The following is a 27,450-nucleotide window of genomic DNA, read 5'->3' on the forward strand; positions in this document are numbered from 1 at the left end:
GAAAAACACGATGACCCAAAACCTATGGGACACAGCAAAAACAGTTCTAAGAAGGAAGTTTATAGCAAGTAAATCTCACCTCAAGAAACAAGAAAGATCTCAAACAAACAATCTAACCCTATACTTAAAACAACTAGAGAAAGAAGAACAAAGAAAACCCAAAGTCAGTAGAATGAAAGAAATCATAAAGATCAGAGCAGAAATAAATATAGAAATGAAGAAAACAATAGCAAAGTTCAATAAAACTAAAAGCTAGTTCTTTGAGAAGATAAAAAAATTTGATAAACCCTTAGCCAGACTCATCAAGAAAAATAAGGGAAAGGATGCAAATCAATAAAATTAGAAATGAAAAAGGAGAAATCACAACTGACACCGCAGAAATACAAAGGATTATATGAGACTACTACAAACAACTATATGCCAATAAAATGGACAACCACAAAGAAATGGACAAATTCTTGGAAAAGTACAATTTTCCAAGACTGAACCAGGAAGAATTAGGAAATATAAACAGACCTATCACAAGTAATGAAATTGAAATCATAATTAAAAATCTTCCAACAAACAAAATACAGGACCAGATGATTTCACAAGTGAATTCTATCAAACATTTAGAGAAGAGCTAACTAATCCGTATCAAACTCTTCCAAAAAATTGCAGAGGTAGAAACACTCCCAAATTCTTTCTATGAAGCCACCCTCATGCTGATACCAAAACCAGAAAAAGATATCACAAAAAAAGAAAATTTTAGATCATAATCACTGATGAGCATAGATGCAAAAATCCTGAACAAAATACTAGCAGACAGAATCCAACAGCACATTAAAAGGATCATACACCATGACCAAGTGGAATTTATCCCAGGGATGCAAGGATTCTTCAATATACACAAATCAATCAATGTGAGATACACCGCATTAACAAATTAAGGAATAAAAACCAGATGATAATCTCAATAGATACAGAAAAAGCTTTTGATAAAATTCAACATTGCTTTATGATAAAAACTCTCCAGAAAATGGGCATAGAGGGAACCTACCTCAACATAATAAAGGCCATATATAACAAACCCACAGCAAGCATCATACTCAAGGGTGAAAAACTGAAAGCATTCACTAGGATCAGGAACAAGACAAGGATGTCCACTCTAGCCACTCTTATTCAACATAGTTTTGGAAGTCTTAGCCACAGCAATCAGAGAAGAAAAAGAAATAAAAGGAATACGAATTGGAGAAGAAGTCAAACTGTCACTATTTGCTGATGACATGATACTATAAATAGAAAATCCTAAAAATGCCATCAGAAAATTACTAGAACTAATCAATGAATTTGGTAATGTTGAAGGATCCAAAATTAATGGACAGAAATGTCTGGCATTCCTATACACCAACAACGAAAAATCAGAAAGAGAAATTAAGGCAACACTCCCATGTACCACTGCAACAAAAAGAATAAAATATGTAGGAATAAACCTGTCTAAAGAGGCAAAAGACTTGCACTCAGCAAACTATAAAACACTTATGAAAGACATCAAAGATCACATAAACAGGTGGAGAAATATAACACGTTCTTGGATTGGAAGAATCAATAGTGTGGAAATGCCTATACTACCCAAAGCAATCTACAGATTCAATGCAATCCTTATCAAACTACCAATGGCATTCTTCACAGAATTAGAAAAAAAATCTTACAATTCATATGGAAATACAAAAGACACTGAATAGACAAAGCAATCTTCAGAAAGAAAAACAGAGTTGGAGAAATCAGGCTCCCTGATTTCAAACTATGCCACAAAGCTACAGTAATCAAGACAGTATGGTACTGGCACAAAAACTAAAATATACATCAATAGTACCAGATAGAATGTCCAGAGATAAACCCATGCACATATGGGCACCTAATTTACAACAAAGGAGTCAAGAACATACAATGGAGAAAAGACAGCCTCTTCAATAAGTGGTGCTGGGAAAACTGGACAGCTACATGTAAAAGAATGAAATTAGAACACTACCTAACACCAAACACACAAAAAACTCAAAATGGATTGGAGACTTAAATATAAGACCAGACATTATAAAACTTTTAGAGGAAAACATAGGAGAAACACTCTTTGACATAAACCACGGCAATATCTTTTTTGACCCACCTCCTAGAGTAACAGAAATGAAAATGAAAATAAACAAATGGGACTTAATTAAACTTAAAAGTTTTTGCACAGCAAAGGAAACCAAAAACAAGACAAAAAGACAACCCTCAGAATGGGAGAAAATATTTGCAAAAGAAACAACAGACAAAGGATTAATCTCCAAAATATACAAACAGCTCATGGAGCTCAATATCAAAACAACAAACAATTCAGTTAAAAAATGGGCAGAAGACCTAAATAAACATTTCACCAAGGAAGACATACAGATGGCCAAGTGGTACATGAAAAGATGCTCAACATCACTAATTATTAGAGAAATGCAAATCAAAACTACAATGAGGTATCACCTCACGCCGGTCAGAATGGCCATTATCAAAAAAGCTAGAAACAATCAATGCTGGAAAGGGTATGGTGAAAAGGGAACCCTCCTACATTGTTGGTGGGAATGTAAATTGATACAACCACTATGGAAAACAGTATGGAGGTTCCTTAAAAAAACTAAAACTAGAAATACCGTATGACCCAGCAATCCCACTACTGGGCCTATACCCTGAGAAAACCATAATTCAAAAAGAGACATGCACCACAATGTTCATTGCAACACTATTTACAATAGCCAGGACGTGGAACCAACCTAAATGTCCATCGACAGATGAATGGATAAAGAAGATTTGGCACATATATACAATGGAATATTACTCAGCCATAAAAAGAAACGAAATTGAGTCATTTGTACTGAGGTGGATGGACATAGAGTCTGTCATACAGAGTGAAGTAAGTCAGAAAGAGAAAAATAAATACCGTATGCTAACACATATATATGGAATCTAAAAAAAGAAAAAAGGGGGGGTACTGATGAACGTAGTGGCAGGGCAGGCATAAAGAGGTAGACATAGAGAATGGACTTCATGACATGGGGTGGGAGGGCAAAGCTGGGGCGAAGTGAGAGTAGCATCGACATACATACACTACTGAATGTAAAATAGTTGGCTTGTGGGAATCAGCAGCATAGCATAGGGAGATCGTCTTGTGCCTTGTGATGACTGAGAGGGGTGGGATAGGGAGGGTGGGAGGGAGGCTCAAGAGGGAGGGGATATGGGGACATGTGTATACATATGGCTGATTCGCTTTGTTGTGCAAGAGAAATTAGCATGGTATTGTGAAGCAATTATACTCCAATAAAGATCTATTAAAAAGAAAAATCTCTCGACAGAATGACTGAGATGGCAGAGTAGGAAAACATGGAACTCACCTCCCCCTGCAAACACATCAGAAATACATCTACATATGGAGCAATTCTCACTGAATCTAGCAGAAAGACTCCTGCATAACCAAGGCTGCAAGAAATATTCCCATGTAATCAGGTAGGATGGGAAGAGAATAGATCAGTTGGGGACCTGTGCTCCTGGGAGGGAACTCAGAGGAAAAAGGAGGTTACACAGATGGAGATCCTCCCTTGGGAGTGAGCAATTTGAGCCACATATTAGGCGCCCCAGGCATGGAGTCCAACTCTGAGAAGATGAGTCCCCTAGACTGCTTGGAGGGCTGGTGGGACTAACAGGAGGGCTGTGGGGAGCCTGGACTCTGCTCGTGAGGGATGTGGAAATGTTTGCTTACTCCCAAAACAGGGAAGAGAGGGTGGATTGAAATGGTGTGGATAGCTGGCCGGTTTCCCATGACCACCCTGACATGTGCCCCAGAAGGAGATGAGAAACCACTCTGGACCCCCTTGCTTCCTGATGCAGCTCCACAGTGGGGAAGGACTGCTGTGGCCAAGGAAAGAACTCGGCATAAGGCACAAAGTTGGCTGAGACCTGAAGAAGAACCTGAGCAGGGTGGGGGTAGCCATTACCAGCGCTCACACAGGCTACATATCAGAAGCAGTCTGGGGCACTGACTATGGCCAGGGCCACCACAGCCCATGTCCAGATCCACACCAAGCACCCACACCAGCCCCTCTTGCTGCTGGACCTCTGGGGTGACAGTTCCAGTGCTGGGAGAGGGGCGAGGATACATCTAGAGGGAACAAAGCCAGCTTGGATCTGACCCTCCAGGCTTTCGCTCCAGTAACTTGGGACTCAACCCTGACCCTGATAGGTTGTTGATTGTCACTGAGCACAGGAGAAGCCCTGCTTCACACTTTGCTCTGGCTCTCTTCCCTCCATATCCAGGCCCATCTCATACCAAGGTAATAGCTGTCAGCACACACCAAGGAAAAATGTGACCTTTGTTCACATCAAATTCAACTGTCCCACCAAAACCACTGGACACGTGCAGACTATATAGGAAAGCTCCTACATAAGAACACCCATTTACCACTGCATTAGGTAACACTTTCACCTAAATTCATAGGGACAGAGAAAGTTAAGCAAAATGAAAAGGCTGAGGAAATACTCTCAATTGGAAGATAAGGAGAAAACCTCTGAAAAAATAATAAAACAGAAATTTAAAATTGACCAGATAAGAGTGCAAATCATTAGGAATGCTAACTGAATTAGGGAAAAGAATAGATAAACACAGTGGGAATTTAAACAAGGAACTAGAAAATATGAAAAAGAACTTATCAGAATTGAAGAATACAATAACTAAAATGAAAAACACACTAGAAGGAATTACCAAACTAAGGTATATAGAAGCACACTTCAGTGAACTGGAAGATAGAATAATGGAAATCACCCAATCAGAACAGCAAAAAGAAATTTTTTAAAAAACGAGAACAGTTTAAGGGACCTCTGAGACAACATTAAGCATACCAACATTTGCATTACAGAGGTCCCAGAAGGAGAAGAAAGAGAAGGGAATCAGGGGGACCTTCAAGATGGCAAGGAGTAAGCCATGGAGATCACCTTCCTCCCCACAAATACATCAAAAATACAACCACATGTGGAACAACTCCTACAGAACACCTACTGAATGCTGGCAGAAGACCTCAGACTTCCCAAAAGGCAAGAAACTCCCCACGTACCTGGGTAGAGCAAAAGAAAAAAGAAATAACAGAGACAAAAGAATAGGGACGGGACTTGCACCTCTGGGAGGGAGCTATGAAGGAGGAAATGTTTCCACACACTAGGAAGCCCCTTCACTGGCGGAGATGGGGGTGGAAGCAGGGGGAAAGCCTTGGAGCCACAGAGGAAAGCACAGCAACAGGGGTGAGGAGGGCAAAGTGGAGAGATTTCCGCACAGAGGATCAGTGCCAACCAGGACTCACCAGCCTGCGAGGCTTATCTGTTCACCCACCAGGGCGGGTGGGGGCTGGGAGCTGAGGCTCAGGCTTCAGAGGTCAGATCCCAGGGAGAGGACTGGGGTTGGCTGCGTGAACACAGCCTGAAGGGGGCTAGTGCATCACAGCCAGATGGGAGAGAGTCCGGGAAAAGGTCTGGACCTTCCCAAGAGGCAAGAGACCATTATTTTGGGGTGTGCGAGGATAGGAGATTCAGAACACTGCCTAAATAAGCTTCAGAGATGGGCACGAGCCACAGCTATCAGCACAGACCCCAGAGACAGGCATGAAATGCTAATGCTAATGCTACAGCCAACAAGAAGCCTGTGTGCAAGCACAGGTCACTATCCACACCTCCCCTCCCAGAAGCCTGTGCAGCCCACCACTGCCAGGGTCCTGTGATCCAGGGACAACTTCCCTGGGAGAACACATGGCGCACCTCAGGTTGTTGCAATGTCACGCCGGCCTCTGCTGCCTCAGGCTCACCCCCCATTCCAATTTGATTACCATACCCCTTCCTCTCACCAGCCAGAGTGAGCCAGAGCCCGCTAATCAGCTGCTCCTTTAACTCCCTCCTGTTGGGGCAAAGAACAGATGCCAGAGGGTGACCTACATGCAGAGGCTGGGCCAAAATCAAAGCTGTATCCCAGGAGCTGTGCGAACAAAGAAGAGAAAGGGAAATTTCTCCGTACAGACTCAGGAGCAGCAGATTAAATCCCCACAATCAACTTGACGTACCCGGCATCTGTGGAATATCTGAATAGACAACAAATCATCCCAAAATTGAGGCGGTAGACTTTGGGAAAAACTGTAGATGTGGGGTTTGCTGTGTGTGACTGAATTGTTTCTGATTTTTCTGTTTATCTTAGTATAGTTTTTAGCACTTGTTATCATTGGTGGATTTGCTTACTGGTATGGTTGCTGCCTTCTTTTTTAATTATTATTTATTTATTTAATTTTAATAATTAAAAAAATATTTTAATAATTTTTAATATTTTTTTATTTATTATTATTATTTTCTTTCTTTTTTTCCCCTCCCTTTTCTTCTGAGACATGTGGCTGACAGGGTCTTGGTGCTCGAGCCTGGTGTCAGGTCAGAGCCTCTGAGGTGGGAGAGCTAAGTTCAGGACATTGGAGCATCAGAGATCTACCAGCCCCATATAATATCAATCATCAAGAGCTCTCACAGAGACCTCCATCTCAATGCTAAGACCCAACGCCACCTAACGGCCAGCAAGCTACAATGCTGTATGCCCCATGCTGAACAGCTAGCAAGACACAGCCCCACCCATTAGCAGAGAGGCTGCCTAAAATGATAAGTTCACAGACACCCCAAAACACAACACAAGACACAGTCCTGCCAACCAGAAAGACAAGATACAGCCCCACCGACCAGAACACAGGCACCAGTCCCCTCCACCAGGAAGCCTACACAAGCCACTGAACCAATGTCACCCACTGGGGGCAGACACCAAAAACAACGGGAACTATGAACTTGCAACCTGTGCAAAGAAGACCCAAACACAGTTAAACAAAATGAGAAGACAGAGAAATATGCAGCAGATGAAGGAGCAAGGTAAAAACCCACCAGACCAAACAAATGAAGAGGAAATAGGCAGACTACCTGAAAAATAATTCAGAGAAATGAGAGTAATGATGATCCAAAATCTTGGAAATAGAATGGAGAATATACAAGAAACGTTTAACAAGGACCTACAAGAAATAAAGAGCAAACAAACAAAGATGAAAAACAAAATAAATGAAATTAAAAATTCTCTAGAAGGAATCAATAGCAGAATAACTATGGCAAAAGAACAGATAAGTGACCTGGAAGATAAAATAGTGGAAATAACAGCTGCAAAGCACAATAAAGAAAAAAGAATGAAAATTGAGGACAGTCTCAAACACCTTTGGGACAACATTAAACGCACCAACACTAAAATTATAGGGGTACCAGAAGAAGAAGAGAAAAAGAAAGGGTCTGAGAAAATATTTTAAGATATTATAGTTGAAAATTTCCCTAACATGGGAAAAGAAATAGTCAATCAAGTTCAAGAAGCACAGAGAGTCCCATACAGGATAAATCCAAGGAGAAACACACCAAGACACATATTAATCAAACTATCAAAAATTAAATACAAAGAAAAAATATTAAAAGCAGCAAGGGAAAAGCAACAAATAACATACAATGGAAGCCCCATAAGGTTAACAGCTGAACTTTCAGCAGAAACTATGCAAGTCAGAAGGGAGTGGCAGGGCAGATGTAAAGTGATGAAAGGGAGAAAACTACAACCAAGATTACTCTACCCAGCAAGGATCTCATTCAGATTTGATGGAGAAATTTAAAATTTTACAGAGAAGAAAAAGTTAAGAGAATTCAGAATCACCAAACCAGCTTTACAACAAATGCTCAAGGAACTTCTCTAGGCAGGGAATACAAGAGAAGGAGAAGAACTACAAAAACAAACACAAAACAATTAAGAAAATGGTAATAGAAACATACATATCGATAATTACCTTAAATGTAAATGGATTAAATGCTCCAACCAAAAGACACAGACTGGCTGAATGGATACAAAAACAAGACCCGTATATACGCTGTATACAAGAGACCCACTTCAGACCTGGGGACACATACAGACTGAAAGTGAGGGGATGAAAAAAGATATTCCTTGCAAATGGATATCGAAAGAAAGATGGAGTAGCAATTCTCATATGAGACAAAATAGACTTTAAAATAAAGACTATTATAAGAGACAAAGAAAGACACTACATAATGATCAAGGGATCAAACCTAGAAGGAGATACAACAATTGTAAATACTTATGCACCCAACGTAGGAGCACCTCAATACATAAGGCAAATTCTTACAGCCATAAAATGGGAAATCGACAGTAACACAATAATAGTAGGGGACTTTAACACCTCATTTTCCCAATGGACAGATCATCCAAAATAAAAATAAATAAGAAAACACAAGATTTAAATGACACATTAGACAAGATGGAGTTAATTGATATTTATAGGACATTCCATCCAAAAACAACAGAATACACTTTCTTCTCAAGTGCTCATGGAACATTCTCCAGGATAGATCATATCTTGGGTCACAAATCAAGCCTTGGTAAATTTAAGAAAATTGAAATTGTATCAAGTATCTTTTCAAACCACAATGCTATGGGACTATATATCAATTACAGGAAAAAAAAACCTGTAAAAAATACAAACACATGGAGGCTAAACATTATGTTACTAAATAACAAAGAGATCACTGCTGAAATCAAAAAGGAAATAAAAAAATACCTAGAGAAAAATGACAATGAAAACACGATGATCCAAAAGCTATCAGATGCAGCAAACTCAGTTCTTAGAGGAAAGTTTATAGCAGTATAATCCTCCCTCAAGAAAGAAGAAAAAACTGAAATGAACAATCTAAACTTACACATAAAGTGATCAGAGAAAGAAGAACAAAAAATCCCAAAGTTAGCAGAGGAACGAAATCATAAAGATCAGATCAGAAATAAATGAAAAAGAAATGAAGGAAACGATAGCAAAGATCAATAAAACTAAAAGCTGGTTCTTTGAGAAGGTAAACAATATTGATAAGCCATTAGCCAGACTCATCAAGAAAAAATGGGAAAAGACTCAAATCAACAGAATTAGAAATGAAAAAAGAGAAGTAAGAACTGACACTGCTGAAATACAAAGAAACATGAGAGATTACTACAAGCAACTATATGCCAATAAAATGGACAACCACAAAGAAATGGACAAATTCTACGAAAAGCACAACCTTCCAAGACTGAACCAGGAAGAAATGGAAAATATAAAGCGACAAAGCACGAGCACCAAAATTGAAACTGTGATTAAAAGTCTTCCAACAGGGCTTCCCTGGTGGCGCAGTGGTTGAGAATCTGCCTGCCAATGCAGGGGACACGGGTTCGAGCCCTGGTCTGGGAAAATCCCACATTCCACAGAGCAACTGGGCCCATGAGCCACAATTACTGAGCCTGTGCGTCTGGAGCCTGTGCTCCGCAACAAGAGAGGCTGCGATGGTGAGAGGCCCGCGCACCACGATGAAGAGTGTTCCCCACTTGCCGCAACTAGAGAAAGCCCTCACACAGAAACGAAGACTCAACACAGTCATAAATAAATAAATAAATAAATAAATAAATAAATAAATAAATAAAAGAACGTGAATTTCTTTAACAAACAAGCAAACAAAAAGTTAGATTTCTCAATTAAAAAACAAAACAAAACAAAAAAAAGTCTTCCAACAAACAAAAGCCCAGGACCAGATGGCTTCACAGGCGAATTCTATCAAACATTTAGAGAAGAGCTAAAACCTATCCTTCTGAAACTCTTCCAAAATATAGAAGAGGGAGAAACACTCCCAATCTCTTTCTGCGAGGCCACTATCACCCTGATACCCAAACCAGACAAAGGTGTCACAAAAAAAGAAAAATATAGGCCATTATCACTGATGAACATAGATGCAAAAATCCTCAACAAAATACTAGCAAACAGAATCCAACAGCACATTAAAAGGATCATACACCATGATCAAGTGGGGTTTATCCCAGGAATGTAAGGATTCTTCAATACACACAATTCAATCAATGTGATAGCTCATATTAACAAACTGAAGGATAAAAACCATATGATCATCTCAATAGATGCAGAAAAAGCTTTTGAGAAAATTCAACATCCATTTATGTTAAAAACTGCCCAGAATGTAGGCATAGAGGGAAGCTACCTCAACATAATAAAGGCCATATATGACAAACCCACAGACATCACTCTCAATGGTGAAAAACTGAAACCATTTCCACTAAGATCAGGAGCAAGACAAGGTTGGCCACTCTCACCACTAGTATTCAACATAGTTTTCAAAGTTTTAGCCACAGCAATCAAAGAAGAAAAAGAAACAAAAGGAATTCAAATCAGAAAAGAAGAAGTAAAACTGTCTCTCTTTGCAGTTGACATGATACTACACATAAAGAATCCTAAAGATACTACCAGAAAACAACTAGAACTAATCAATATATTTGGAAAGGTAGCAGGATACAAAATTAATGCACAGAAATCTCTTGCACTCCTATACACTAATGATGAAATATCTGTAAAACAAATTAAGGAAACACTCCCATTTACCATTGCAACAAAAAGAATAAAATACCTAGGAATAAACCTACCTAAGGAGACAAAAGACCTGTATGCAGAAAACTATAAGGCACTGATGAAAGAAATTAAAGACGATACAAACAGATGGAGAGATATACCATGTCCTTGGATTGGAAAAATCAACATTGTGAAAATGACTATACTACCCAAAGCAATCTACAGATTCAATGCAATCCCTTTCAAACTAGCAATGGCATTTTTCACAGAATTAGTACAAAAAATTTCACAATTTGTATGGAAACACAAAAGACTCCGAATAGCCAATGCAATCTTAAGAAAGAAAGATGGAGCTGGAGGAATCAGGCTCCCTGACTTCAGACTATACTACAAAGCTACAGTAATCAAGACAGTATGGTACTGGCACAAAAACAGAAGTATAGATCAATAGTACAGGATAGAATGCCCAGAGATATACCCACGCACATATGGGCACCTAATTTATGACAAAGCAGGCAAGAATATACAATGGAGAAAAGACAGACTCTTCAATAAGTGGTGCTGGGAAAACTGGACAGCTACATGTAAAAGAATGAAATTATAACACTTTCTACCACCATACACAAAAATATACTCAAAATGGATTAAAGACCTAAATCCAGATACTATAAAACTATTAGAGGAAAACATAGGCAGAACACACTATGACATAAATCACAACAAGATCCTTTTTGACCTATCTCCTAGAGAAGAGGAAATAAACACAAAAATAAACAAATGGGACCTAATGAACATTAAAAGCTTTTGCACCACACAGGAAACCATAAACAAGAATAAAAGACAACCCTCAGAATGGGAGAAAATATTTGCAAATTAAGCAACTGACAAAGGATTAATCTCCCAAATATACAAGCAACTCATGCAGCTCAATATCAAAAAAAACAAACAACCCAATCCAAAAATGGGCAGAAGACCTAAACAGACATTTCTGCAAAGAAGATATACAGATTGCCAACAAATGCACGAAAGGATGCTCAACATCACTAATCATTAGAGAAATGCGAATCAAAACTACAATGAGGTATCACCTCACACCAGTCAGAATAGCCATCATAAAAACATCTACAAAACATAAATGCTGGAGAGGGTGTGGAGAAAAGGGAACCATGTTGCACTGTTGGTGGGAATGCATATTGATACAGCCACTATAGAGAACAATATAGAGGTTCCTTAAAAAACTAAAAATAGAACTACCATATGACCCAACAATCCCACTACTGGGTATATACCATGAGAAAACCATAATTCAAAAAGAGACATGTACCACAATGTTCACTGCAGCAGTATTTTCAATAGCCAGGACATGGCATGGAAGCAGCCTAAGTGTCCATCGACAGACGAATGGATAAAGAAGATGTGGCACATATATACAATGGACTATTACTCAGCCATTTCAAAAAAGAAATGCAATTGAACTATTTGTAGTGAGGTAGATGGCCCTAGAGTCTGTCATATAGAGTGAAGTAAGTCAGAAAGAGAAAAACAAATACCATATGCTCACACATATATATGGAATCTAAAAGAAAAAAAAAAAAAAACGGTTCTGTAGAACCTAGGACCAGGACAGGAATAAAGATGCATATGTAGAGAATGGACTTGATACATGGGGAGGGGGAAGCACAAGCTGGGGTGAAGTGAGAGAGTAGCATTAACATACATACACTACCAAATGTAAAATAGATAGCTAGTGGGAAGCAGCTTCATAGCACAGGGATATCAGTTCAGTGTTTTGTGACCACCTAGAGGGGTGGGATAGGGAGGTTGGGAGGGAGATGCAAGAGGGAGGAGATGTGGGGATATATGTATACATATAGCTGATTCACTTTGTTATAAAGCAGAAACTAACACAACATTGTAAAGCAATTATACTGCAATAAAGAGGTTAAAAAAATCTAAAAAAAAAGACTACCTGTTTGAAACAAGTAAATACAGTCATAAGACATTATATATGAACCTCATGGTAACCACAAATCAAAAACCTACAATAGATACACAAAAACCTTAGAGGAAATAACACAAGCATACCATTAAAGGAAATCATTAACCCGCAAACGAGGAATCTAAAAAGAAGAGAATACCTACAAACACAACCAGAAAACAAGTTGTAAAATTGTAATAAGTATATATTTATCAATAATTATTTAAATTTCAACAGACTAATTGCTCTAATCAAAAGACATTGGGTGGCTGATTTGAGAAAAAAAAAAAAGATCATCTATATGCTGCTTACAAGAGACTCACATCAGAGGTAAAGAAATATACACAATGCAAGTGAGAGGATGCAAATGGAAATGTCGAAAGAAGGGTAGCAGTACTCATATCAGACAAAATAGACTTTATAAGAAACTCTTTCACAACAGACAAAGAAGGCCATTGTATGAGGATAAAGGGATCAACAAGAGATGAGGATATTACACTCATTAACATATATGTATGCAATACAGGAACACCTAAATATAAAAAGCAAATGTTAACAGACATACAGGGAGAAATTTATAATAGTACAATTACAGTTGGGGACTTTAACATCCCACTGACATCATTGGATGGTCATCCAAACAGAAAATCAAGAAGGCAACAGTGGTCTTAAATGACACAATAGACCAGTCAGACTTAATACATATGTACAGGACTTTACATCCAAAACCAGCAGAATACACATTATTCTCAAGTGCATATGGAACATTCTCCAGGATAGATCACATGCTAGGCCACAAAACAAGTCTCAACAAATTTGAGTGGATAGAAATTATGATATATAAAGTGGTTTTTTTCCCCCAAACAAAATGGTATGAAACTAGAAATCAACTACAGAAAGAAGAATAGGAAAATAACACATGGAGACCAAACAACATGGTACCAAAAAAAAAAAAAAAAAACAATGGTTTGATGAAGAAATCAAAGGGGAAATCAGAAAATATGCCAAGACAAATGAAAATGGAAACACAACTTTTCAAAATTTATGGCATGTATCAAAAGCAGTACTAAGAGGGAAGTTTACAGTGATACAGGCCTTCCTAAAGATATAAAAAAAACCTCAAATAAACAACCTAACCTGCTACCTAAAGGAATTAGAGAAAGAAGAATAAACAAAGCCCAAAGTCAGCAGAAGGAAGAAAATAATAAAGATCAGAGAGGAAATAAATAAAACAGAGACCACAAAAAGAAAAAAAAAAAACTCAATGAAACCAAGAGCTGGTTTTTTGAAAGGACAAAAAAAATGATAAACCTTTAGCTCTCCCACCAAGAAATAATGAGGACTCAAATCGACAAAATACGAAGTGAAAGAGGAGAAATAACAACCAACACCAGAGAGATTCAAAAAATCATGAGAACAGTATGAACAGTTATATGCCAACAAATTGGACAACATAGAAAAAATGGGCAAATTTCTGGTGACCAACACCTGCCAAGAATGAAACAAGGATAAACAGACAATTTGAACAGATCAATTACCAGTAGTGAAATTGAATTTGCAATTAAAAACCTCAAGCAAACACAAGTCCAGAACTGGACAGCTTCATAGGTGAATTCTACTAAACATATAAAGAAGAACTAATAACTATCCTTCTCAAACTTCCAAAAATTAGAGAACACAACACTCCCAAATTCTTTCTATGAGGCCACGATTACCCTGAAACCAAAACCAGACAAAGATACTACAAAAACAGACATTTACAGGCCAATATATTTGATGAATATAGATGCAAAAATTCTCAACAAAATATTAGTAAACCAAATTCAACAATATATAAAACGGATCATACACCACGATCAAATTGGATTTATTCCAGGGATACAAGGCTGCTTCAACATTCACAAATCAATCAGTGTGATTCACCACAACAACAAAAGGAACGATAAAATCACATGATCATCTCAATAGACGCAGAAAAAGCATTTGACAAAATTCAACATCCATTCATGATAAAAACTCACCAAAGGGGATATAGAGGGAACATATCTCAACATAATAAAGGCAATTTATGGCAAACCCACAGCTAACATACTCACTGGTGAAAAGCTGAAAGCCTTTCCCCTAAAATTAGGAACAAGACAAGGATGTCTACTTTCACCACTTCTATTTAACATAGTACTGGAAGTCCTGATCACAGTATGAGACAAGAAAAAGAAATAAAGATATCTAAATTGGAAGAGAAGAAGTACAACTGTCACTGTTAGTTGAAGATATGGTAATATACATAGAAAACCCTAAAGTCTATACCAAAAATCTATTAAAACTAATAAATGAACTCAGTAAAGTTGCAGGATACAAGATTAATATACAGAAATCTGTTGCTTTTCTATACACTAATAGTGAACTATTAAAAAGAGAAAGCAATACAACAATCCAATTTAAATTTGTATCAAAAAGAATAAAATACCTAGAAAAAACTTAACCAAGGAGGTGACACACCTATACTCTGAAAACTATAATACATTGAAAAAGGAAACTGAAGATGATACAAAGAAATGGAAATATACCTCATGCTCTTGGATTGGAAGTATTAATATTGTTAAAATGGCCATAGTACCCAAAGAAATCTACAGATCTAATGCAATCCCTATGAAAATGACACTTTTCACAGAACTAGAACAAATAATCCTAAAATTCATATGGAACCACAAAAGACCCTGAATTGACAAAGCAATCTGGAGAAAAAAGAACAAAGCTGGAGGTATCTTGGTCCCTGACTTCAGACTATACTACAAAGCTACAGTATTCAAAACAGCATGATACTGACACAAAAACAGACACATGGATCAATGGAACAGAATAGAGAGCCCAGAAATAAACCCATGAACCTCTGGGGGAAAAGACAGTCTCTTTAATAAGTGCTGCTTTGAAAATTGGACAGCTAAGTGTAAAAATATGAAACCAGAACATTTTATCACACCACATACAAAAATAAACTCAAAATGGGTTAAGGATCTAAATGTAAGGCCTGAAGCAATAGAACTCCTAGAAAAGAACACAGGCATAACACTCTGAGATAAATTGTAGCAATATTTTTTTGGATCTGTCTTCTAAGGCAAAAGAAACAAAATAAAATATAAACAAATGTGGTCTAATTAAATGTAAATGTTTTTGCACATCAATGGAAACCACTGACAAAAACACAACCTATGGAATGGGAGAAAATATTTGCTAATAATATGACTGAGAAGGTGTTACTTTCTAAAATATATAAATAGCTCATACAACTCTATATTAAAAATCCAAACAACCCAATTAAAAAATGGGCAGAAGACCTGAATAGACAGTATTCCAAAGAAGACATACAGATGGCCAATCGGCATATGAAAAAATTGCTCAACATCGCTAATCATCAGAGAAATGAAAATCAAAACCACAATAAGATATCACCTCACACCTCTCAAAATGGCTATCATCAAAAAGTCTACAAATATCAAATATTGGTGAGGATGTAAAGAAAATGGAACCCTAGTACACTGCTGCTCAGAATGTAAGTTGGTGCAGACACTATGAACAACAATATGGAAGTTCCTCCAAAATCTAAAAATAGAACCACTACATGATCGAACAATTCCACTCGTGGGTACATATCTGAAGAAAACCAAAAACACTAATTTGAAAAGATATATGCACTCCAAAGTTCATAGCAGCACTATTTATAATAGCCAAGATATGGAAGCAACCTAAGTCTCCATTAACAGATGAATGGATAAAGAAGTGATTTTATATATATATATATATATATATATATATATATATATATATATATATATATATATATATATATATACATACACACATACTACTCAGTGATATATATATAATATATATACTACTCAGCCATAAAAAATAATGAAATTCTGCCATTTGCAAAAATGTGGATGAACCCAGAAGGTATTATGCTTAGTGAAATTAGAGAAAAACAAAATCTCTGTGTTTTCTTTTATATGTGGAATATAAAAAATAAATAAAATGAATGCATATAACAAAACAGAAACAGATTCACGGATATAGAGAACAAACTAGTGGTTACCAGTAAGGAGAGGGACGGGGATGGATCACAAGCTTGGGGTATGGGATTAAGAGATACAAACTATTGTGTATAAAATGAATAAGAAACAAGGATATATTGTACAGCACATGGGAATATAGCAATTATTTTGTAATAAATTTTAACAGAGTACAATCTATTAAAATGTTGAATCACTATGTTGTACTCCAGAAACTAATATAATATTGTAATCAACTATACTTCAATAAAAAATGAAAAAAAAAAACTCCGAAACATTTTCTGAGAATAAACATGGTATTTCACAGACCTGTTAGAATCAGATGGTGTTACTGAAACCCATGGAGAAACACCGCAGGTTCACATAAAGGAAGGATTATGGGTTTTCCAGTGAAAACCCATGTGTGTAGTCAACACACATGATCCAATACCCAAAATCCAAATTTGGAGTAGCCCAAAGAATGTGCAAATTATCAATCACACAAGTATAATAAAAAAACAAAAAACACACAAAAAACCCACTTTTTGTTACTAAAATAAGCCTTTTTCTGAAGTGAGGAAAGTACTTTCAGTTTACTTCATGGGTCATCCATGATGAAGCATTTTCTTCATCCTGTTAATCAGTTACTCAAAGCAGAATAAAAATGTCTTTTATAATTGTCTAAAACTGTTGAGCCTAAACAGAGTAAAATAAAATGGCTTTGTCTGGGTTTATCAGGGTAGTAGATTATCACTAGAGATAAAGTTAATTGTTTATGATGGACCTTAGTACTGTAACACACTGAGGCATTCTTCCTTCAATCTTCCAATCTAATGATTGCTAGAAGTATATGTCACTAATAAAATGAAACATAAATGAAAATAATTCTTAAGTAAAAAAAATACCTTGGGGGGGGGGTCTGGGCAAGATGGCGGAAGAGTAAGATGCAGAGATCACCTTCCTCCCCACAGATACATCAGAAATACATCTACATGTGGAACTGCTCCTACAGAACACCCACTGAACGCTGGCAGAAGACGTCAGACCTCCCAAAAGGCAAGAAACTCCCCAAGTACTTGGGTAGGGCAAAAGAAAAAAGAAATAACAGAGACAAAAGAATAGGGACGGCACCTGCACCAGTGGGAGGGAGCTGTGAAGGAGGAAAGGTTTCCACGCACTAGGAAGCCCCTTCGCGGACAGAGACTGCGAGTGGCAGAGGGGGGAAGCTTCAGAGCCACGGAGGAGAGTGCAGCCACAGGGGTGCAGAGGGCAAAGCGGAGAGATTCCCGCACAGAGAAGCGGCGCCGACCAGCACTCACCAGCCCGAGAGGCTTGTCTGCTCACCTGCCGGGGAGGGCGGGGCTGGGAGCTGAGGCTCGGGCTTTGGTTGGATTGCAGGGAGAGGACTGGGGTTGGCAGCGTGAACACATCCTGAAGGGGTTAGCGCACGACAGCTAGCCCGGAGGGAGTCCGGGAAAAGGTCTGGAGCTGCCGAAGAGGCAAGAGACTTTTTCTTGCCTCTTTGTTTCCTGGTGCGCAAGGAGAGGGAATTCAGAGCGCCGCCTAAACAAGCTCCAGAGACGGGCACGAGCCGCGGCGATCAGCGCGGACCCCAGAGATGGGCAGGAGATGCTAAGGCTGCTGCCACCGCCACCAAGAAGCCTGTGTGTGAGCACAGGTCACTCTCCACACGGCCCCTCCCAGGAGCCTGTGCAGCCCACCACTGCCAGGCTCCCGTAATCCAGGGACAGCTTCCCCGGGAGAACGCACAGCGTGCCTCAGGCTGCTGCAACGTCACGCCGGCCTCTGCCGCCGCAGGCTCGCCCCGCATCCGTATCCTTCCCTCCCCCCGGCCTGAGTGAGCCAGAGCCCCCGAAGCAACTGCTCCTTTAACCCCGTCCTGTCTGAGCGAAGAACAGACGCCCTCAGGCGACCTACACGGAGAGGCGGGTCCAAATCCAAAGCTGAACCCCGGGAGCTGTGCGAACAAAGAAGAGAAAGGGAAATCTCTCCCAGCAACCTCAGAAGCAGCGAATTAAAGCTCCACAAACAACTTGATGTACTGCATCTGTTGAATACCTGAATAGACAACGAATCATCCCAAATTCAGGAGGTGGACTTTGGAAGCAGGATATATTAATTCTTCCCCTTTTCCTCTTTTTGTGAGTGTATATGTGTATGCTTCTGGTTGAGATTTTGTCTGTATATCTTTGCTTTCACCATTTGTCCTAGGGTTCGGTCCATCCGTTTTTTTTGTTTGTTTTGTTTTTTTTAACTTAAAAAAATTTTTTTCTTAATAATTTTTCCTTATTTTAAAACATTTTTTTCTTAATAAGTTTTTTTTTAAAAATTAAAAAACATTTTTCTTAATAAAATTTTTCTTAATAATATTTTTCTTATTTTTTATTTTAAAAAATTAAAAAAAATTCTTAATAAATTTTTTCTTAATAATTTTTTTCTTATTTTTTATTATAAAACATATAAACATTATTTTTAAAAAATTTAAAAAAATTTTTTTCTTAATAAATTTTTCGTAATACTTTTTCTTATTTTTTATTAAAATAGCCTTATTTTATTTTATTTTACTTTATTTTATCTTCTTTCTTTCTTTCTTTCTATTTTTTCTCCCTTTTATTCTGAGCCATATGGATGAAAGGCTCTTGGTGCTCCAGCCAGGCATCAGGGCTGTGCCTCTGAGGTGGGAGAGCCAACTTCAGGACACTGGTCCACAAGAGACCTCCCAGCTCCACATAATACCAAACGGCGAAAATCTCTCAGAGATCTCCATCTCAACATCAAGACCCAGCTTCACTCAACGACCAGCAAGCTAAAGTGCTGGACACCCTATGCCAAACAACTAGCAAGACAGGAACACAGTCCCATCCATTAGCAGAGAGGCTGCCTAAAATCATAATAAGGCCACAGACACCCCAAACACACCACCAGATGTGGACGTGCCCACCAGAAAGACAAGATCCAGCCTCATCCACCAGAACACAGGCACTAGTCCCCTCCACCAGGAAGCCTACACAACCCACTGAACCAACCTTAGCCACTGGGGACAGATACCAAAAACAACAGGAACTACAAACCTGCAGCCTGTGAAAAGGAGACCCCAAACACAGTAAGATAAGCAAAATGAGAAGACAGAAAAACACACAGCAGATGAAAGAGCAGGGTCAAAACACACCAGAAGTAACAAATGAAGAGGAAATAGGCAGTCTACCTGAAAAAGAATTCAGAATAATGATAGTAAAGATGATCCAAAATCTTGGAAATAGAATAGACAAAATGCAAGAAACATTTAACAAGGATGTAGAAGAACTAAAGAGGAACTGAGCAGTGATGAAAACCACAATAAATGAAATTAAAAATACTCTAGACGGGATCAATAGCAGAATAACTGAGGCAGAAGAACAGAAAAGTGACCTGGAAGAAAAAATAGTGGAAATAACTACTGCAGAGCAGAATAAAGAAAAAAGAATGAAAAGAACTGAGGACAGTCTCAGAGACCTCTGGGACAACATTAAACACACCAACATTCGACTTATAGGGGTCCCAGAAGAAGAAGAGAAAAAGAAAGGGACTGAGAAAATATTTGAAGAGATTATAGTTGAAAACTTCCCTAATATGGGAAAGGAAATAGTTAATCAAGTCCTGGAAGCACAGAGAGTCCCATACAGGATAAATCCAAGGAGAAACATGCCAAGACACATATTACTCAAACTATCAAAAATTAAATATAAAGAAAACATATTAAAAGCAGCAAGGGAAAAACAACAAATAACACACAAGGGAATCCCCATAAGGTTAACAGCTGATCTTTCAGCAGAAACTCTGCAAGCCAGAAGGGAGTGGCAGGATATACTTAAAGTGATGAAGGAGAAAAACCTACAACCAATATTACTCTACCCAGCAAGGATCTCATTCAGATGTGATGGAGAAATTAAAACCTTTACAGACAAGCAAAAGCTGAGAAAGTTCAGCACTACCAAACCAGCTTTGCAACAAAGGCTAAAGGAACTTCTCTAGGCAAGAAACACAAGAGAAGGAAAAGACGTACAATAACAAACCCAAAACATTTAAGAAAATGGTAATAGGAACATACATATGGATAACTACCTTAAATGTAAATGGATCAAATGCTCCCACCAAAAGACACAGACTGGCTGAATGGATACAAAAACAAGACCCATATATATGCTGTCTACAAGAGACCCACTTCAGACCTAGGGACACATACAGACTGAAAGTGAAGGGATGGAAAAAGTTATTCCATGCAAATGGAAATCAAAAGAAAGCTGGAGTAGCAATTCTCATATCACACAAAAGAGACTTTAAAATAAAGACTATTACAAGAGACAAAGAAGGACACTATATAATGATCATGTGATCGATCCAAGAAGAAGGTATAACAATTGTAAATATTTATGCACCCAACATAGGAGCACCTCAATACATAAGGCAAATACTAACAGCCATAAAAGGGGAAATCGACAGTAACACAATCATAGTATGGGACTTTAACACCCCACTTTCACCAATGGACAGATCATCCAAAATGAAAATAAATAAGGAAACACAAGCTTTAAATGATACATTAAAGAAGATGGACTTAATTGATATTTATAAGACATTCCATCCATAAACAACAGAATACACATTTTTCTCAAGTGCTCATGGAACATTCTCCAGGATAGATCATATCTTGGGTCACAAATCAAGCCTTGGTAAATTTAAGAAAATTGAAATCGTATCAAGTATCTTTTCCGACCACAAGAGTATGAGACTAGATATCAATTACAGGAAAAGATCTGTAAAAAATACAAACACATGGAGGCTACACAATACACTACTTAATAACGAAGTGATCACTGAAGAAATCAAGGGGGAAATCAAAAAATAACTAGAAACAAATGACAATGGAGACATGACGACCCAAAACCTATGGGATGCAGCAAAAGCAGTTCTAAGAGGGAAGTTTATATCAATACAAGCCTACATCAAGAAACAGGAAACATCTCCAATAAACAACCTAACCTTGCACCTAAAGCAATTAGAGAAAGAACAAAAAAATCCCAAAGATAGCAGAGGGAGAGAGATCATAAAGATCGGATCAGAAGTAAATGAAAAATAAATGAAGGAAACAATAGCAAAGATCAATAAAACTAAAAGCTGGTTCTTTGAGAACATAAGCAAAATTGATAAATCATTAGCCAGACTCATCAAGAGAAAAAGGGAGAAGACTCAAATCAATAGAATTAGAAATGAAAAAGGAGAAGTAACAACTGACACTGCAGAAATACAAAGGATCATTAGAGATTACTACAAGCAACTATATGCCAATAAAATGGACAACCTGGAAGAAATGGACAAATTCTTAGAAATGCACAACGTGCTGAGACTGAACCAGGAAGAAATAGAAAATATGAACAGACCAATCACAAGCACTGAAATTGAAACTGTGATTAAAAATCTTCCAACAAACAAAAGCCCAGGACCAGATGGCTTCACAGGCGAATTCTATCAAACATTTAGAGAAGAGCTAACACCTATCCTTCTCAAACTCTTCCAAAATATTGCAGAGGGAGGAACACTCCCCAACACATTATATGAGGCCACCATCACCCTGATACCAAAACCAGACAAAGATGTCACAAAGAAAGAAAACTACAGGCCAATATCACTGATGAACATAGATGCAAAATTCCTCAACAAAATACTAGCAAACAGAATCCAACAGCACATTAAAAGGATCATACACCATGATCAAGTGGAGCTTATTCCAGCAATGCAAGGATTCTTCAATATATGCAAATCAATCAATGTGATATACCATATTAACAAATTGAAGGAGAAAAACCATATGATCATCTCAATAGATGCAGAGAAAGCTTTCGACAAAATTCAACACCCATTTATGATAAAAGCCCTGCAGAAAGTAGGCATAGAGGGAACTTTCCTCAACATAATAAAGGCCATATATGACAAACACACAGCCAACATTGTCCTCAATGGTGAAAAACTGAAACCATTTCCACTAAGATCAGGAACAAGACAAGGTTGCCCACTCTCACCACTATTATACAACATAGTTTTGGAAGTGTTAGCCACAGCAATCAGAGAAGAGAAAGAAATAAAAGAAATCCAAATCGGAAAAGAAGAAGTAAAGCTGTCACTGTTTGCAAATGACATGATACTATACATAGAGAATCCTAAAGATGCTACCAGAAAACTACTAGAGCTAATCAATGAATTTGGTAAAGTAGCAGGATACAAAATTAATGCACAGAAATCTCTTGCATTCCTATACACTAATGATGAAAAATCTGAAAGTGAAATTAAGAGAACACTCCCGTTTATCATTGCAACAAAAAGAATAAAATATCTAGGAATAAACCTACCTAAGGAGACAAAAGACCTGTATGCAGAAAATTATAAGACACTGATGAAAGAAATTAAAGATGATACAAATAGATGGAGAGATATACCATGTTCTTGGATTGGAAGAATCAACATTGTGAAAATGACTACTACCCAAAGCAATTTGCAGATTCAATGCAATCCCTATCAAACTACCACCGGGTTTTTTCACAGAACTAGAACAAAAAATTTCACAATTTGTATGGAAACACAAAAGACCCCGAATAGCCAAGGAAATCTTGAGAATGAAAAATGGAGCTGGAGGAATCAAGCTCCCTGACTTCAGACTATATTACAAAACTACAGTAATCAAGACAGTTTGGTACTGGCACAAAAACAGAAACACAGATCAATGGAACAGGATAGAAAGCCCAGAGATAAACCCACATACATATGGTCACCTTATCTTTGATAAAGGAGGCAAGCATATACAGTGGAGAAAAGACAGCCTCTTCAATAAGTGGTGCTAGGAAAACTGGACAGGTGCATGTAAAAGTATGAAATTAGAACACTCCCTAACACCATACAGAAAAATAAACTCAAAATGGATTAAAGACCTAAATGTAAGGCCTAACACTATCAAACTCTTAGAGGAAAACATAGGCAGAACATTCTATGACATAAATCATAGCAAGATGCTTTTTTGACCCAGCTCCTAGAGAAATGGAAATAAAAACAAAAATAAACAAATGGGACCTAATGAAACTAAAAAGCTTTTGCACAGCAGAGGAAACCATAAACAAGACCAAAAGACAACCCTCAGAATGGGAGAAAATATTTGCAAATGAAGCAGCTGACAACGGATTAATCTCCAAGATTTACAAGCAGCTCATGCAGCTCAATAACAAAAAAACAAACAACCCCATCCAAAAATGGGCAGAAGACCTAAATAGACATTTCTCCAAAGAAGATATACAGATTGCCAACAAACACATGAAAGAATGCTCAACATCATTAATCATTAGAGAAATGCAAATCAAAACTACAATGAGATATCATCTCACACTGGTCAGAATGGCCATAATCAAAAAATCTAGAAACAATGAATGCTGGAGAGGGTGTGGATAAAAGGGAACACTCTTGTACTGTTGGTGGGAATGTAAATTGATAGAGCCACTATGGAGAACAGTATGGAGGTTCCTTAAAAAACTAAAAATAGAACTACCATACGACCCAGCAATCCCACTACTGGGCATATACCCTGAGAAAACCATAATTCAAAAAGAGTCATGTACCAAAATGTTCATTGCAGCTCTATTTACAATAGCCAGGACATGGAAGCAACCTAAATGTCCATCGACAGATGAATGGATAAAGAAGATGTGGCACATATATACAACGGAATATTACTCAGCCATAAAAAGAAACGAAATGGAGGTATTTGTATTGAGGTGGATGGAGTTAAGAGTCTGCCATACAGAGTGAAATAAGTCAGAAAGAGAAAAACAAATACTGTATGCTAACACATATATATGGAATCTAAGAGGGAAAAAAAGGTCATGAAGAGCCTAGTGGCAAGACGGGAATAAAGACACAGACCTACTAGAGAATGGACTTGAGGATATGGGGAGGGGGAAGGGTAAGATGTGACCGGGTGAGAGAGTGGCGTGGACATATATACACTACCAAATGTAAAATACATAGCTAGTGGGAAGCAGCCGCATAGCACAGGGAGATCAACTTGGTGCTTTGTGACCACCTAGAGGGGTGGGATAGGGAGGGTGGGAGGGAGGGAGATGCAAGAGGGAAGAGACATGGGAACATATGTATATGTATAACTGATTCACTTTGTTATAAAGCAGAAACTAACACACCATTGTAAAGCAATTATACTCCAATAAAGATGTTAAAAAAAAGATACCTTAGAAATATTCAAACATTTATTCTTATACAAAGCTAACCAATAAGTATTTGTTGAATTCCTACTATGTGCAGGTGTATCAGGCATTAGTGCAGTTAGTGAATAAGAAAGGTAAAGTATCTCTCTTGTGGTATTTACTCTCTAGTGGGGGAGACAGAGAGTACGCAAGAAAAATAAATAAAAAGTAGCAATGAATGCTGTGAAGACTGTAAAATAATGTTATATAAAGAGAACAACAGGGTAGCAAGTTGGACTGTGAAAGAGCACCTCAAGGAGGGATGTACAAGGAGGTACACAGAAGAACAGTTTGTAGAATAAAATAAATTGAAAACCACTTCAATGCCACCAATATTGGGAATACTAGATAAATTATGATATATCTATACAATGCAGCAGGTACAAGGGATAAAACATATGTAGTGAAATTTTAAAACTTACACAATAATCATTGAATTAAAAATTTAAGGTGACAAGTGTTACATACAGTATAACAATATTTACGTTAAAATAGTGTTAATTTCTATGGCTACACATGTGTGTCAATGCATAAGTAGATGCCTGAAATTATACATAACAAAATATAAGTAGGAGTGACCTTGGAGAGGTGGTGGATGTGGAGACCCAAGGTATTAATGATTAATGGGGTCTTGTGCCTTAGCAGTTATGTTTTATAGTTTTACAAGTAAAAGATACTCATGCATTATTTTTGTAATTAAAATTTAATTTTAAATATTTAAAAGTAAGGCAACTTGATGTTGCCAGAGGGGATGGGAGATGGGGGTGGGTGAAATGGGTAAAGGGGGAGGGTCAAACCCTCCAGTTATAAAATGAATCAAACCTGGTGATGTAATGTACAGTACACAGGGGATGACTATAGTTAATAATATCAGATTGCAAACTTGAAAATTGCTGAGAGTAAATCTTAAAAGTTCTTAAAGAAAAAGAATTTGTAACTATGTATGGTGACAGATGGTAACTAGACTTATTGTGGTGATCATTTAGCAGTGTATAGAAATATTGAATCATATTTCACACCTGAAACTAATATAATATTATATGTCAAATATGCCTCAATAAAAAATTAAGGCAATTTGATTACGTAACCCAAAATTAAAAGACAACTTCTAATTTCAACTTTGTTACTGCAATCTTGAAAACACCATTTAGATCAACGCTTTTCTGTGTAAAAAGGAATAGCCGTATCTCTTCATTAACTATTCTTAGAGGTCTTATACTCAAAGTTAACATCATTGCATCGATAAAACTATTGTGTATGTGAACATGATCAAAACAGAGGAACAGATGTGAAGAAAGAAAACAAAGTTGTCTTAACCTTCATTGTTTAAAACTCACTCAGAAAAACAATTTAATGATGAAAGAGTCTGGTAAAACGTGTGATGGGACGGAAGTTCTGTCACAGTGGAAACCTTTTTGATCACTTTTCAGATACATCAAGGAAACATGAACTGCACTGATCTCTGGAGATAATCTGATCTGAAAGGCAGCTAAGCACACCTCCTCTCGCTGAATTGTTTTCTTCAAGGACAACTAAAAAGCTGAAGTTTGTAAAGCTAAGACATGTTCTTTGTGATGGATAAGAGTCAGCAGATGTTAGAGAAAGCAGAGCGTGATTGATTCCTAAACTTAACACTGACCTCAAGCTCCAACAGTTTTATAAATTAAACTTAAAACCTTAGAAAAACTGTGAAAGCAAACCCAGAGAGGCACAAAATAAGGGAATATTGTTTCTTCTGTAATATCCCTGTAAGTCCTAAAGGTCTTTTGGAATAACCAACACGTTCCCCTTTTTGGATCAACATAGAAGCACATTCTACCCACTAAAAAGGTAATAAAACTAAATAAAAGTTGGTTATTATTCATGGAGATATGCAAGTATCTGTAATCAGGTGATTAAGATAGCATGTTTTTCTTGAGTAGAAAACGTTCAATTTGATTTTTGTGGCCTTTTATTTTTCCCTTCTCTGTACAACATACTAAACAGTGCCTTAGAATATACTACCAGCATCTTCTCTGGCTATTGGTAAAGAGGAAATCTTGCAAAAATTCTATGACCACGGATTTCTCTATGTGGTTTTAAAATGAAAAAAAAAAAAAAATGACATCAGTGAGAAACATCCAGCTCATGTTATCACCAGGACAAGTTGGGATTCTCCATATGCACTAAGGTTCCTAGGAGAAGAGGATCCCTAGAATATCAGAATCTATAGCAAAAAAACATGCTTAATATCATTGATTTTTCACCCACATAAATACTAGTTTAAATTACATCAGTATCCTAAGAATTAGTGCATTTCCAGTAGGTTTGCTCTTTACCTAGAAAGTCTAAGAATGTCCCTCTTCTAGACTCTCCAGTAACTACTGATGAGAGACAAGTAACATCATAAAACCTTACATGTAGATCCGATTTAGGGTGAAGAACATGGGGGAAAATCTTAGAATACATAGAACCCAACAATGTGGTGCGTTAACTGACAGCATATACATGGTGGTATTAGCTTTTGAGATTGATTGACATTTATCTCCCCTCCATGCAAAACAAAACAAACCAAGATTGTATAACCTGGCTACTACACTGAAATAAACCCACAGAAGTACTTAAAGTATGGGAGTCTAATTAAGCCTTAATCATGG

The 27,450-nt window shown here is 37.5% G+C and overlaps 1 protein-coding gene across 3 annotated transcripts in view; it reads right to left on the reverse strand.

The window, feature by feature from the left end:
• The window catches only part of ADGRB3 (adhesion G protein-coupled receptor B3), a 794,502-nt gene that overhangs the window by 308,323 nt on the left and 458,729 nt on the right, over positions 1-27,450 (reverse strand). The gene's annotated exons all lie outside the window — the stretch shown is intronic.

The sequence above is a fragment of the Balaenoptera acutorostrata genome, chromosome 14 (assembly GCF_949987535.1).
Source record: "Balaenoptera acutorostrata chromosome 14, mBalAcu1.1, whole genome shotgun sequence".
Taxonomy (NCBI): domain Eukaryota; kingdom Metazoa; phylum Chordata; class Mammalia; order Artiodactyla; family Balaenopteridae; genus Balaenoptera; species Balaenoptera acutorostrata.